Source organism: Pundamilia nyererei, unplaced genomic scaffold (genome assembly GCF_000239375.1).
Source record: "Pundamilia nyererei isolate P.nyererei 1_Seehausen unplaced genomic scaffold, PunNye1.0 scaffold00025, whole genome shotgun sequence".
NCBI classification, from domain to species: domain Eukaryota; kingdom Metazoa; phylum Chordata; class Actinopteri; order Cichliformes; family Cichlidae; genus Pundamilia; species Pundamilia nyererei.
Genome location: NW_005187426.1, coordinates 2,376,526 through 2,393,034, shown reverse-complemented (window position 1 = coordinate 2,393,034; position 16,509 = coordinate 2,376,526). Strand labels below are relative to the sequence as shown.

At 38.5% G+C, this 16,509-nt stretch overlaps 1 protein-coding gene across 1 annotated transcript in view; it reads right to left on the bottom strand.

Moving 5' to 3' along the window:
* chst8 (carbohydrate (N-acetylgalactosamine 4-0) sulfotransferase 8) overlaps positions 1-14,044 on the bottom strand; it is a 186,408-nt gene extending 172,364 nt beyond the window's left edge. The window contains exon 1 of the mRNA XM_005727605.1: positions 13,324-14,044. The gene's annotated coding sequence lies outside the window, so the exon portion shown is untranslated. The remainder of the gene's footprint in view (positions 1-13,323) is intronic.
* Between the last annotated feature and the right edge of the window lie 2,465 nt (positions 14,045-16,509).

Genomic DNA, 16,509 nt, shown 5'->3' with positions numbered 1-16,509 from the left:
TGTGTGTGTGTGTGTGTGTGTGTGTGTGTGTGTGTGTGTGTGTGTGTGTGTGTGTGGGTGGGTGTGTGTGTTTGTTAACTAAATAATGTGGCAGGGAACAAAAAGTAGACATATGTTCATTATTTGGGTGTTGTTTTTTGTATTGATTAAAAATGCCTTTTTTTTTTGCTTATTTGCTTTGTGAAATCTGCCAGTTTTATTGGGTGAAGGAATGCTTACTTAAAGCACAGCCTGTCTCAGTCAACTATACGAGGCTGCAGATGTTCTCTCTGAGAGCTGTTACACCTCTGCCATTGTGGGCATAGGTTCAGAAAGCATTACTTATTCCCTTTCCGTGACCAAACCTTTCCAACTGCATCAAGAACTCAAACCCACACCTACTTGATCACAAACTTGATTTTGTTACCTGCCTGTTTGTTTCATATTCTCTATGATACTGCTCATGTTTGAACCTCTGACCCAATGAAAACAGGCTGCAGGCTTAGTATTGCCTTCCTGGTGATGTGTCTTAACTTACCACATGTTGGTAGATGCACATCTGTGGCCGTCAAATTCACATTCAGTATATTATGTTATACTTTATGCTTACTGCATACTGTATACTGGCCGTTTATTGATTTAGCAGAATTCTGATAAAACAGAAAGAAGAAGAAGAAGAAGAAGAAGAAGAAGACTATATTAAATCCAAAGAGCTTTGAACAGGATTGCTTTATGGTCAGAGGAGGATATTTACACTAAAGCCTTCCACGAAAAGCATGATTTAATTCAAAAAGGGAAATCACAATACCCTGGAACAGTGCGGTCATATACTAATAACAGCAGTCTCTCAAAAAGAGTTCTGGTTTCCTGTGAAGTCTCATTTTGTAATGACACCCCCACTTCAGCTGTTTTCTTGACATACCAGTGCAAAAAAACTCTCCCTTCTTGTTTAATGAAAAATAAATTAATAAATAATTTTTTGAAAAGTTATTTTCACAAGGCCTTAAATTAAACGGCCTACTACTTTTAAATGACCAACTTAAAATACATTAAGAGATCAATAAAAAGGGGGAAAAAAGAAAAATGCTGATGTTAATTTTGCTCCGTAAAGGAGGTTATGACAGGGACCAGTATCACTTGTGTAGGTGTGATATATGGTTTTGACAAAATGAAAGCATGCGCACTAGTCAGACTGGTTTGGAGACTTTCTGTCAAACTGCCTTTTATTAGATTCTGTCATGAGTCCCTGTAAAGATAACAATTTTTTCCCAGCGTAAACTAATGTTAGTAACACACATTAATGAACATGCTGCCATATATTAGTGGGCATGACTTGATGATAATTTAAAATGAGTTCTTTGCTAAGAACTGAACAATGTTCATTCCTTGAGATGGAGGCGGGGTGGTTATGTGTGAATGATGATAGGTCAGTGTTAAGTGACCTATGAATCTTTGTTCCAACCATTACAGGACTGAAAATGAGTGAAAAAACAGTTAATGTTGACCTAGACCTAGAGAAAGCCTGGAAAAGTATTGCTGAAGACCACTTTAAAAATTACCAGGACCACTGGCTTCTTATGAACAAAAAACAAAATATAAAGAAATAAGAGATGGTTCTGCATTCTTGCACAATACTGTAGTTTGAAAAGATTTCTTCATTGGATTAGATTAAAATGAAGGAAAAAAGGAATGTTTGCTGAAATAGTTTTAGCGATCTGAAAAAAAGAAAAAAAAAAGAAAAGATCAACTGCTCAAATTCACTCTAGATTTGGATCAATCTATTTTGCAAGCTATCAAAACAATCTGAAACTATACATCAACGTTTTTGCAGTGAAAGCACCACCTCTTGGTGACACACTGTAACTGAATAAAATGGTGGATTCATAGTGAAAGAAACTCATGATTTCCTTCCATCACAAGGTACAGTGAGTTTACTTGATGAGCATTTCACCAAGTGTACGACTTGTGTATGTTTATTGAGAAACCTGACTTCAGACACAAGTCAAAACTCTGTGTCTCTGCAGTACAATGTATACTTAAACTTAATATATAACAAATAACAATAACAAATATATACAGCCTGATTCGAGTTTAACTATTTTACAGGAAATATTAAATGGTAATACAGAATGACTTTGAATGTGATTTCTTGGCCAACCTTGTTCCCTGGAGTGTCGTTTGTAGCACCTGCTATAATTCCAGGCTTAAATAGCCTATGTGCAGTCACCTCAGATCCGATTAGGAACTGATTAATAGGAGTAGAATGGGAATGTAAATTTTTAATGACCCCATAAATTAATCTTTATTTGTATGAAACAGCGAAGACAAGGGTTAACTTTAGTTTTTTAAAAGACATCCACTCTGAGCTTATAGTCAGACACTATTGCTTGAATGCTTAATCTTAAATATTAATAGGAGCCCCTCTTTAAAATTTAATGCAAAGCAGTTATGTTGAGGCAATAATACTCCACTACTTAATGTGCTACCCAGCAAGTGTATATAAAAAAAAGACAACAGTTTAATTTTACTAAATAAGTTCATTAAGAAACAACATGGCTGAAAGCTAATGACTCATACCCAAATTTAATCCAATTTATCTGTTAGCCATAATACTTCAGAATTAGAGCACTCCAACTGTACACCCATACAAAACGTGAGCTTAAAGTCTTTTTCATTTTAAAATTGTTGGAAGAAATCACATATAAAAACAACGTGGCCACAAATCCTGCAAATAATCCTGCCTACAGCTGGTTGATTCTGCCTACATTTGTCGTATGGCAAAAAGCTATTTGAATTTAGCATTGCATATTTCCTCAGATTCTAAGGCCAGTTTTTAAGTACTTTTACTTTGTCAGGACTCCAAGTCATAATTATTTACATGCCAATTATACAAGAGAGCAAAACATGCAGTTTTTGTTGAGCTAAAGAACTCCTTTAAACCACTTCATAAAGTCACTCACTTGCCATAACTTTTCATTAAGTCAAAGAGGGAGCTGACAGACAATCATGTGCAGCTACAGTGTAATGAACTCTGTGTCTCTCCTTTTTATTAAAGTTTTCCTAAGGAGCTCTTTTGCAGGTATTAAGGAGGTGAATTCTTTTAGTTTTTAACCTTTCAAGACTGACGTAATTCTTAATGTCTTGTGTATTTTGCTCAAAGTAAATACACTGCTTCTTTGAAGGCATGTAGCATATGCAGCTGAATAAAAGATGTGATTTAAAGCACAGCAGCCCTGTGGCAATAACTAGTATGATTTGATGCTGCACATCAATGATGTGTATAATATTAGCATTGGTAAGTGCCAATATAGTCTTTGAGAAAATCTTCCAGGCCACTATCAAGCAGTTTTCACTGGTATTTTTCTATTTTGCATTTATAATACTGTTGCTATTACTAGAGGCCCTCCTTTTTGAATTTTTATGCAGAAGCAACAAGTTAATACAGTTGGGAGCATATTTTGCACACATAAAAAATGCACTTTATATAACTGACATTTTCTAGCTAAGTAAGAGATGATACTGGTTAAATAAAAGGTATCATCAGCTGATCCAGAAAATGACTCATTTCTAAAGCTAGTCAGTCTGTTTTAAACCCTATTTAAGATAATATTAGGGGAATATTCCAGACCATGTCCACAAACTGGGTGGATATTTTTTTATATAATGCTAGTTAGCTGTCTCAACCTATGGTTCCTGCAATAGGCTCCAACACCCCCTTGACCCTGATGGGGATAAGTAGAAGAGAATGAATGAATAGCTAGCTAATAAAATAGCTAGTTTAATTTCAGTTTCATCGAAAAAAATTTTTAAGATGCTTAGTATTTGGCCCTAGCTAAAATTTTACCATTGCTTGAAATTGTCGTAATAAAAAGCCAGATAAAAGATGAGCATTTATACCCATATGCATTTGTACCTAAAAAATCTGCCTTTAGAGAACACAGTCTTCCAAGAATAGGACACTAAAGGCTTTCTGGTCAAAATACAACCTTAAACAATTAAAAAAAACCACACGACTTATGTTGTGAAATTTTAATATAAGAAAATATCTTTTCCTAATATATGACATCACAATGTTGAAATTGTTTAGCTGCAATGATGGTTGGGGCAGTATAATATTATATGATAATATTTATATTATAATTAAGTAACATCACCAACAAAACAATATCAGATAGTCTTTGTGGCAAATTGTCTGGCCTCCAGTATCTCTTTCAATTATCTTGAATGTCAGTGTCAGTCATGTATGAGACTTGCTCATTGAACCATATGATGACGACAGTGATGATTCTGACTGTATGGAACTTGTCAGGACAGAGTTTCAGGACTGAGGCTGTTTTGCTTTAGAATAAACAGTAAGTGAAGCTGGTAATGGATGTTAAATTTTACCCTTTAGCAGTTTTACGTACCATCCACAGCGAATACTGCTGATTTCAGTGCTAGAACACTTTTCTGCCTAGTTTTGATTCAGCTGCTACACACTGAGAATTGTGACTACTTGTGGCTACATGGGATTATGGAAGATCAAAGTGTCTGGCTTGAGTAAGGTGGCCAGCTGGAAACATCACAGAGACTTTCTGTGCTTGCTTGAAACCTCTGCCCTGGTCAATATATACTCATCCCACGCCACAACCACACCCCAACCCAAAAAAATCCTTTAATCTTCAGTCACCAATTTTACAGCCTTCCTCTGAGCAGATGATTGGAAATGGACACTGATGTGATTTCCCTGGCAAGGAAATCAGGTAAGTGCATTCATTAGTCATATGAGGCATCCTGCAGGGTCAAAGAGGGCAGAGAGTGTGGGTAATTAAATGTGGTAAATGAAAGTCTAATTGAATGAGCGACCCTTTGCCTGTGGTTCTTGTTTAATCATATGGAGAGAAAAAATAACAAAAATGGGATTCATTTTCTTTTATGAGGGTGGATGTAATTATGGCAGTGCAGGAATTAATCACTTAACAATAAACATTAAATAACAATCAAGGTAGATGTGTTTGTATTGACTCAATTAAAGCAGGAATTCAAGGACTGAATAATAAACAGTTCAATGTAAATGAAACTCTAAAACACCAGATAATATCTGACAATAGAAGGATTTACCTCTAACAAATCATATTAAAATGTATTGTGTCAACAGTGAATTTGTAGCAAATGCACCCTAAAAATGATGGCCTTGTCCATTCATTAAAGTAATATAACACTGCCATGCTGTATTGACTAATTTGGTAATAATTCTTGAGAGGATGTAGGGAACTTTTTCCTTTTCCTTTTTGATGATTAATATTCTGCTAAATCTCAACAAAACTAAATCTCACATAACACAGCCACCATATGGTCTATTGTAGGATCATCGTGTGATGAACAATGTACATAATTAATCACTAAGCTACTAAGAAATGTGGTCTAAATAGAAAATATAAAGTGAACTGCACTTATATACTGTACCTTATAAAAAGCCATCTGATCACAAACAATCAATCCGTATACATTATTTAAAAATTACACCGGATTTTTACGTAATTCAAAGGAATATCTTTCAGCCAACTTAACAAAGTCTGGTTACATTGAAATGATTGCTATTGTTGCCCTATGAATACAATATTTCAAAAAGAGCTGTGTGAAGTAGGTGCTGATTAAAGGGATTTGAATTGTATTTAAGACATTGTGAATAGTGAAAGAATGTTATGGGAGGCTGATGAAATGATTTAATGCATTTAATCAGCACACTATTGATAATTTACAAAGTCTTTCCTTGCATGGACCTGCAGCTTATTTTTATATACTTTTTATAAGCAATTCCAAAACTTTTCACAATCTAAATTATATAGAAGTTCTTTAAGTTTTAATCACTGATTTCAATTCTTTTTAATCGACCCACGTAACAAATGAAGGCTTGAATGCGTTGTCAAGTCTTAAATGAAGTTCTTGGAGAGTAAGATTTGTGGAATTAACTCAAGCTGCAAAACTCTGGCCTGAGCTGCAACCTGGTTCCAGAAGGGTTAACATCTTAGGTGCCCTGTGGTGTGGTGAGGTGCTGGCAGCAAGTATGGCCATGTCCTTCCATGGACTTCCAGGCACCATGCTGTCTTTGACCTCAAAGAGCAACTGCCTCGATATCAGCCTCTGAAACAGTAACCTTGTCAGCCCAGGACAAGAGGCTGCTTCTAACCCCTGGGGTTCTATGAGTTAATCCACGTCCTCCAAACTTTTACAGAAAACCCCAGATGAAACTGCTTCTCCTCAACTGTTTTTTTCTGCTCCAAGATAAATGAGCACTGTCACTTCTCTGCACATAGTGTGGTAGCAACAAGGGCAGTGACTCTCAGAGAAATACTGAGATCATAAGCCAACCCCTGAGCATCCCTGCCCCCAAATAATATTCTGTTTTCAATTCATCAGCCTGTCTTCTTTATGGATTTGATTTCCAGGCGACAGGTATTTGTGCACTTATAACGTGGAACATAACGGCCTTCACCGATACTCCCTAATCAAGATTTAGAACCTTTTTTCATGTTCTTCACTAAAATGCTTGAGCAATTACTATATTGTATTTAAGACATCCAGAAAGACAAGAAATCAGTGATTTACCAGTAGTCACAGGACTGCATGGTGTAATTAGATCTCTGCTGCTTTTATTGTGGTTTCAATCATTGCCCAAGGATAAACCATTTATAGACCTAACCCTTTTCAAAATGATACCTTAAATTTAATGACACTTGTAAAAAAAAGATCGCACTGGATTCAGTGGAAAATCCCTGATTGCAGATGCACTCTTAAGTGTCCCCATCAACAACTATTGATTAAGGTATTTTATCTATAACTGCAGAGGAGTCACAGGTCTGATGATCCCCTCCGCTTACACTGAGTGCTACAGTACAAACAGCAGTGAGATAGTGGCCATAGGAGGATAGGATCATTCTGCTGATTGGATTTACAATGACAAACATGTTTCTCATTTGATTTTCTCTGGGCTGCTTGCCATCCGTTGCTTGATAGACGTGCTCTGTATCTGTGTACGTGCTTCTGTTATTGTTCAGAGATATTCGAGTTGGCATAAATGTTCTCTCTCACACACACACACACACACTTTTCTCACTCTCTGTTTCATCTGTCCCTCACTTTCCCTCCTGCATCTCACATAACAAGATGAACATTTTCACTTTCTCTCCTTACTCAGAATCCTCTCCATGCCACCTCCCCCTAATCCTTTCATGGAAGTGACTCACATTACAGCATTCTTCAGTTTAATGCACTTTAATAGCATTAATATCTGCTTTTGCCTCTTCAGCTGCAATAAACACCCCTTACATCTTAAGAAAGCAGCTTAAGAGCAATTGACATGGCTAGTGTACCAAAACAGAAACGTACCTCGGGTGAAAAGCAGAATAACTCATTGTTAAAGAGTAATCTGCTTTTTTTAAATGCATTGGCACTGGCTCCGCACAGCGTGGCACATAGTGTACTGTAAACAGACACTGAGGGAGCTTAGACAGCCTGCTCCCTGTAGTCCTTCCTACTCACTCTCACAGTGTGGAGGAGGCCTGCAGATACGGGAAGAACAAGCGTCCCTGCCACCTTCTGTGCCACCCATGTTGCTGCTGCAGTGACAGCCAAGGTCAGCTCAGGAATGACAGAGGCCTCCTGCACGGAGATAAGACTCTCACAAACATCTGAACCACAGTGCCACTCTTCGAAGGAAAGCGAATCCTGCACTTGAATTATTCATATGGGTCTCCCTCACCCTAAATAACAGCCGGCAAGCATTGTTTGACATCCCGAATGAATAATTAAGGGCTGACCTTTTGTTCCCATTAGAGGTGATAGGTTGATAGTACCATACTTTGCGGTTAATGCTGCTAGATGATGTGAAAGTGCTGTGTGCAAGAACTATGAATTCTTTGTATGAAAATGAGTCAATAAGCATAAGCAGTGATGCTAAGAAAGTGACACATCACATCTCTGTGGAATGCACTGATGTACAAAGACATAGATACAATCTCTGCTGATTGTTTCTATAAAGCATAGCCTGAAGTCAGTCTTTGCCATTGCTTTTATGTTCTCATAAGAATTGTGCCATAGTTTGTCCCTAACATATCAAAAGAATTTTCATGATGCCATCCTAGACCTGATAATCAGCTCTACGAATCAGAAATTACACATTAACAGAAAATCAATCCCAGTTTGGCCTGCTTGCAGTGAGTGATGGTCTATTTCCCAATTTTGTATCTCAAAGAGGTCATGAATCATAAATCCTGACCACAACTCAGTCTATAAAGTAGAGTCAAAATGTTTGAAGTGGAATGCTTGAAGAAAAGCTAACATAGCATGGCTAATACTCTTTGGAAGCATCTGAATTGTCATTTAATGCAAAGAGTTGGTAAAGTGAATGAGAATGTCACTTTTCTGACATTCTCATTGTCACTTTTCTGACATTCTCATTCATCTTGCTTTTATATTTTATTTTGTTTGATTAAACATGTGTCAGGATTTATTTTGATTAAAAAAAAGGTTTTGACAACTTGATATAAATTTTATTGGGAAGAGCATGAGATATATGGGGTGGCTCAGCTGGTAGAGCAGGTCACTTACTAATTGAAGGGCTGGTTGTTCAAGCTCCCTGTGCTCCACTCCGAATGACAAATATTTCTGGCCAAGATACTAACCCCAAGTTGCCCGTATGAATGTGTGCGAATGTTAGAGAGAAAGAGCATACAAAAAAAGGTGCTTGTGTGAATGAGGCAAGTTGTGTAAAGCGCTTTGAGTGCTCAGATAGAGTAGAAAAGCGCTATGAACCATTTGCCATCTGAGTCTCATCTGCTCCACTCTGTGTCTGTGAGGAGGGGCACACACAGTGACACAAACACACACACAGCAGAATAAGTGAGGATAGGAACAAAATTTCCCACTTAGATCAAATAAAGAGTGAAAAATAAATTAGGTGTATCATACATACAGCAATCTTTTTCATAAAGAGTTTGTGGCCTCAATAACTATTTAATAATTTTCAGTTTTGTAAATTTGTATATCCAATTTTTCCCAACTATATTTAATTCAAATCCGAAATTGTCTTAAAAGTAAGAGAGTAATGTCCATCTCAGCACTCAAGCTTATCTTTTCAACGCTGGTATCACAGTCATGGAACAGGGATAAAAGCTATATGATATGCAGGCTGTAATCAGTTGAGCCATATTATCCAATGCCTGCCACTAAATCTTTTTCTTCTTGTTGACTGAGCATTTATACACTGTGTTGTCCTTCCTTCAGCCCAAAGATGAAATAATTGGGAGAATTTAACACATCCCATCCATTATTTTAAGAAAGCATTTAGAGCACACTAATGAGCCACACTGCTGCACTGGATGGCACCTCCGTCTGGTAAGGAAGGGACAGACTTATGAAACTGGCTGTTATGCAATATTTGTATTATTTTCATGTTTGGCAATACATCTTCAACAATAATGTCAGTGAGTGAACACAATGTGCAAACATATTGATTAAATCCTTCTTCAGGGTGTGATACAGACTCACAGCGTGCCTGGGTATTGAGAGGGGAGACAAATTATTGGTTTTGACATTTTCATGTTTTTATTTATTTATTTATTTATTTTTTTGCAAAAGTGAGAAATATGGAATAAAGGAAGAATAATAGAAGATTGAGCAAAGCCCCTTTATTTGTTTCTTATATAGAACTTTTTGCACACAATGCTTCTTTTACTGAATTGGGCTGAAGGAACGGATTTCGGTTCCTTCACAGTGTAAAGAAGAAAACCAGAGCTGCAGTAGAGCCGCAGTGACACACTCAAGGAGAGAGCGACTCAGAGGCGAGCACAGATTCCTAGTTTAAGAAGTGAGAGAGAGACTGGGTGCTGTAGACAGACCATATTTATAGCCAGGGATAGGAATAATTCATTGTGATCAAAGTGCAGATCATGCTCCATTCCATCACGGAGCAGATGTGGCAGAATAAAAAGAGCATGCTTTCTCTCCATCTGCTCTCTAGCGGCTTCCCAAATGGAAACAGTGAGGCAAAGTTATCTCTGTGAAGCCGTTGTGTGTTTGTCGTCATGTGCTCTGTGCGCATTCTCAGGTGGCTTTTACTTCAGAAGGAGAATGTGTTACATCAAAGATGTAAAATGTGCTGAAAAAAGGATAAAAAAAAAAAAGCCTGACACATGCAACAGATCTTCTCCATCATAGTGGGGCGTGAATATCAGATTATGACCTTTGAGAAAGAGGTCATCTGCCTGGAGCCTTTTGCCATAAAGCATATACTCAGAGAACACTGAAAGTCACATTGCTGCTGAACGAGTGTGTGAAAAATGGTAAAACGCAGAGTCAGAGGTTAGAGCTGGCTGAATGAAATGCTGAGATACTTTTTTCCAATTGAGGTAAAATTCCATTTTACTTGTTTTTCCACGCAGCCTTCATACACCTCTTAGTATCATCAGTGAATACTAGCATCAGTATTAACCCTCTCAGGCTCAAATTAAACTTTTTGTTGCTAATTCACAACCAAGACCTGCAGTGGTACTTCTGAGTAAAAAAAAATCATAAAATATGTATGTGGGGTAATCAGGTTGTTAGTTTTTAACTGTTGCAAATCGGCAATGCCTGCCTCGAGAGGGTTAAGACCACCCATGTACAACACTCTCCTCGCAAATACAAAAGCAAGCATCCAATCAAACCAGTGTTTCTCTCACCCTTCATACTCTCATTTTCCAAGGGACACACGTGTTCCTTTTTCTTCCTCTTATTTTGTTTTTGTCTTTTTTTTTACTGAGTAATGCTTTCTCTGCAATCATACACAAGCACAAAGATACACACATGCCTGCTTCTTCCAGTTTCATTTTCTCTCCCTCCCACACACCGACACATACACACAAGTGCCTGTTTCTTTTTTCTTTCATTTTCTGTCTCCAACCCTTTCTGCTTCTGTCCCTTCAACACTCTCACTCACACACAGACACACACACACAGCTAGAGAAATACACAGTTGCATACATACACTAGCACCAGCACACAGACATGCAAGCTCCTTCATCTTCTCTTTCATTTCTTCTTCCACCCACACTTTTCCTATCACTACTTCCATGCATGCGAGCACACACAGAGGCGCCTGTACCATTTGCTCTCAGTTTCTCTCTCTCGCTCTCTCTCACTCACCCTTTCTCTCCCAAACCACTCCTTCAATACACACACACCCTCACATACTGTATATCCCTCTTTCTTTCTATCGTTTACTGTTTCTCTCATCCCGTCTGCCTCCCACAATCACGTACACACACCACCGGCAGTCCAGCTTCCCGTACACCCAGCTGGGCTTGGACAGCACTCTTCCTCTGGCCTCTCTTGGCCATCTGGAGTGCAATGTCCCTGCTCTGCTGGTCCTCTGCCAGCCACTGAGCCTCCCAGGATGAACGCAGCACCTTCAAGCACAATTTGTACGCGTCAAAGCTCTGCTGTGTGTCCAGTGACCCAGCTGAGTGAAGTCATTGAGTCTTGCATTTCCCACCTCAAAAGAGACTCATTCTGCTTTGATGACACCTGCACTCCCAATCTCTCTCGATGGAAGACGGCACAGTAATTGATTAAAGCTGCTGAGCAACCTTACTGGCAATTACAACTCTGTTTATTATCTTGTGGAGGGTCTGAATCTTTGCATGAAGAATGAATAACAAATTCTGACACAGAGGTCAAGTACTTCATTCAGCCTTGCAGGTACAAATACACCTGCCTTCTGCTCAGATTGTAAAGACATGTTAGAGTTAGGGAGAGAGGATAACAGCTCTTCTAGTAAAAATATACAAATAATAACAAACTATCTATTAAAGAGCCACGGAACACAAAAAAGCTGTGTTGTAAATTTTTAGCTAGCCATCCAGTTTTAAAAGCTTATCAGCCATAGCTTTAAGTTCTGAGTAGTCTCCTTCAACACCGCAAAAAGTCCTCTGACTTTGTAGGATATTGACTTAGTGTCTCAAATGCAAGAACGTGCCTTTGAAATTAAGGCGTGCCTTTTGAAATTAATCACAACTTAGGTTTTTCCACCTCAAAGAGGCTTTGTTCTGCTTTGATGACACCCACGCTCCTTCTCAGTCCAACAAGGTACTTGATTAAAGCAAGTAAGTCACAGCTCTTGCAATTACAACACTCTACAAGCTCTTTCAGATGTTAAACTTTTAACTGACCACATGGTTTGAACATGCAGTCTCTTATACAATCAGTTTACAACATTTTATTGGTCTGATATGATATTGTTTATTCAGATTTCTTTGGACAGTGCACTGGAAACATCAAGCATTTGAAAGCCACCACAAACCTTAAAGTTATGTTAGGGATGATTATGTTAGAACAATCTCTTTTGTGCTATAAAAGTGACATAACCCAAAAATACAGCCCTGAAGCCAGTTAGCGAGCAGCGGCTATTTTTATGGTCTAGTGAACACACCAATCTTAATGTGACACTTGAACAACAGCACACAATCTTTTTTCACTTGTTTCTATTTCCTGGTTATAGTCCAGCCACATTTTAACGTGATATAACAAAGGTAATCTACTCATAATAGTGGTATGAATTTCTAAACCTCAACACAACTTTTAAAGTTTTCCCTTACAAACACTGAATGTGAATTGAGTTTTGAGGCACATAGTCATGGTATGAAACAAACAAACAAACAAACAACAACTACAACTACTGTACAGGTACCAGCAGCAAAATGAAAGACCAGCACAAACTCCTGCTGTTCCAACAGAAAGCACCATTACTAAGTACAATGTTTCCCATGCTGCAGTGGTAAAGTATATGCTGTGTTTTCTCACTCTAATAATACATGTTTCAAAGAAGGAGTGATGTGTGAAAATGTCTGACAGCACAGAAAACTAAGTGCACAAGCAGTTATAAAGCTATGTTTTCATCATTTTTAAACACTTTCTGAAGTAAGTAAACTCTCTAGTGCACTTGAACCTAAGGGTAAATTAACGCAATATAGAAAACGAAGTCCCTCGAGCTTTTAAAACAACAATAACGGGGAAAGAATTTAAATCAGATTACATTTAGAAAGTGTCTAATACTGACAAGCATAAAGGACAGACAAACTGCAATACGTTTCCACAGCTGGAGAATGTAAGCTAAACAATCTAAAGACGCATTGATTATGAAACTTTGTTGCTATGGTAAAATCGGATCAAACTTTAAAATAAAACGTACGCATCAGAAACTCGGGGCAACAGATAAAGACGCGATTAAAAAAACGGAGGCTGGTTCATGTGTGGCCGTGATACAGACATAAATGAAAACAGCGTATCTTCATTACATTGTAAGGCACTGTACATCACTGCACTTACCTTGCCACGGCTCCTCAATACACTGAAGCTCAGAAGCAGGTGACGAAGTGAGAGGTTCCTCCTCTTGTTCACTAGTTGATCAGCCAAGTCTCTGTTTCAGCACCACGGAAAGCGCGTCCGCCTCTTTGGGGAAATGATGCAAGTTTACGGTTAATGCCGTGAAAGCATTGAATGTGCACACTGAACACGTCTCCTTCAAGTTTGATGCCACCTCGTCGACTCTTTTGCTGGAGCAAACATCACTCTCCTTGCCTGACGCTTTTAGGATGAGTATGGCCAATCATAATGCATCTCACTCTTCACTCTCACATCTTTGCGCATCCCCAAAGAGTCTCCAAGGACCGGTTCTCTGTCTGCCTCTGGGCGGGCACAGCTGCGGTAACGGTGATTTTAAGAGGGGCTTCTCCTGCTAGTGCAGCACATCTTCATTTGCGGTCTTCTCTTTGTCTTCACGGCGATGATACTGATAAAGATGGGGCTGCAAATTTTCACGCGCGCATCGTCTGGTAACGGGAGCGGAGCGGAGGGAGCCGGGAGCAGGAGGAGTGTCTCTGACGATCCGAGTTCATTAAAGACTCTTCTAATATGGATGAGCTACGCGTCTCATCGTTATTATTACCCTTCTTTTCTTACCAAAGGATGGGAACATGGCGCTGAAACTGTAAACTGTACGATATGAGCTGCGATAGTAAATGCGACTCGGCTACAGTAGAGGCGGCATAGAGTTTGATTCTCCTTTATCAGAGATACGAGACTGAGCTATATTAATTTATTGAAGTCCAGGATTATTGATACTCATTCTTTATTAAGAAATCATTAACAATAATGCAGTAAAAGTGCCACGTTGTCAATTTGTGTATGAGTTTGTTTGTGTCTGAGAATGACTTTCTGACTTTCAGATTATGGATTAGTGATAACGTTTAACTGAGGACACAGTCTGGATTTTTTCCTTCTAAATTCTGCGTTTTCTAGACAAATAGGCCTAACATGACTGCTGTTTTCACTGCTGGGGAAAAGTTACTGACATGACCCAAAAGAAAAAAAGATACAAACAATAAAAACAAGAGAAAAAGGGTGTCGGCATTGTGAGAATTAGTTATTTTATAAGTATATTGTTGTCTATGACACTTAATTAAGTCACTGATATAGCCTTTTCCAGAAATAATCCTGTTGTTGGCTGACATTAAAATATATTTTGGTGGTCTTCCTGCTCAGTGTACAGTTGACTGATTTTAGGTCCCGTTAGTCTTTTCATTGTGAGAAGATCAAGGTGCCACTTCAACAAGTTGGCATACTAAATTAAGCTAGTTTAAAATATCACAGCCCCCAGCCAGTGCGCATTCATCAGCCTCAAAAAAGCACACACGGTAAGCTATTTAATCTTGCACTGATTTGAACTAAAAGATTTTGCCCAGTCATTTTCTCTGAGAAAAAAAAGGATTCATAGTTGGAAAAAATAGAGCTTTAATGAAAAGAAAAAAAGCCCCGTGGGATGGATATCAAAAGCCAGTGGATGTGCATAATTTATCTCAGACTATTTCATAAAGCCCTGCAGAAGGGATTTTTAACCTGGTTTTTTTTTTTACTATTATGAAAAAACCCTTCTAATATTAGCACTGCTCACTTAGCTCTACTGAGGCAGAATGTTTTCGAGTTTTGTTTCCTAAATGACAGCCAGTACATGTGAAAACCTCATTTCACAATCCTTTGAAAATCTATGACACCACTGTCATTTAAATCTCAAAGTGCCAAACATGCTCACGGTTATTATCTGACATGATCACGGAATTTATGTAAAGCAATATTTAATTGTCACTATTTCCATCTGTCATGTTTACAAACACAAGTTGAGCATTTAATCTTGAGACAACACACATCCTGTATTTTGACTGTGTTGTAAAGTAGCTTATATGAAATATTTCAAGTGCAGTGCGCTGTGAACAATGCTCTTGTTCAGATAAATATTACACATCCTTGCACACGTCACTGTGGCTTTGTGAGAACGTGGCCTTATATCAGGGTGTGGCTGCAAAGAAGCTTGTGAGGCTTCAACCGGCACAGCTGACACATTAACTTGCTCCTCCTGACTTGAGCACATCCCCCTCTGCTGGTGTTTGGCAGCAAAGAAAATTCTTCTCTTGACTTGATTTGGCTGCAAGGACTCTGGGTACAAGTCCAAGAACACTAATTCAGACCCACAGGAAGGCTTTTCTACCACTGCAGTACATGCAGGGTTTATTGTGAAGCCTTTTTTTAAATTACAAAGCTGCTGCATGTATGTGGGACAAAACATCGCCGTAGTGCTGAAGATCTAAGACGCACCAGCACAGCAGCTGCAGCTTGTCTCTGGTGGGACTGTGGGCCATTTGTTGTGTGGGGTATCAGCAGGCCTGACTAGAAAATAAGCTGAAAATGATCAGTGTTGCCTATTTTGTAGCAGCAAGGGTGGGAAATCTCTGTATGGCTATGAAATACATCCTTTACTAATTAGATCTATGCCAAAAAATAGAACAGATTCTGGGATCAGATTACCCTGGAAAGCATTATTTTACACCCACATTGTAAAATGGATAGAAATGTTATTATTTTGTGCTCCAGATCAATGATTGGACTATAAAATTTCATGGCCATGTTTTAAAGACTTTGCTCAAGAAACAAAATCTTGAAGTGTACAGGATCATTTAACAGCATCTTGAAATGAAAATGTCACCATTTGTTTTAATGAACATATAGTCTGTTGGACAGTGAGATTCTGATGGATTTTGAGGGTTGTGAATCTTGACACAATTCCCTGTCCAAAAGACAAATAACCTCCTCGTGGCACACTCATCAGTTCCATCCTCTGACTCCTCATTTCTCATCCAACTCTGACATCTGGTGTTGCTCACAATCAATAGTGCTGGGATCCGAAGTCTGCCCAGAGCAAGAAGTTGCCTATTATGTAGCACCTACCAAAATTTGTCAACACCATGGTAAAAGTATGTTTTTGGTTTGTTGAGTTGACCACAGAGTTTTAGTTCATCATTTATGGTACATGCATTCAACTGAAATGTTCAGTGGGTTTAAAAAAAGTGTTATTATTTTGAGTGCTTAACAATCAGTGTCTCACACAACAGCTGGTTTGCTTAACCTCTGAAACTCGCATTCACACCTTATTCATTCATCTGTTTTCACCTGTCACTGATT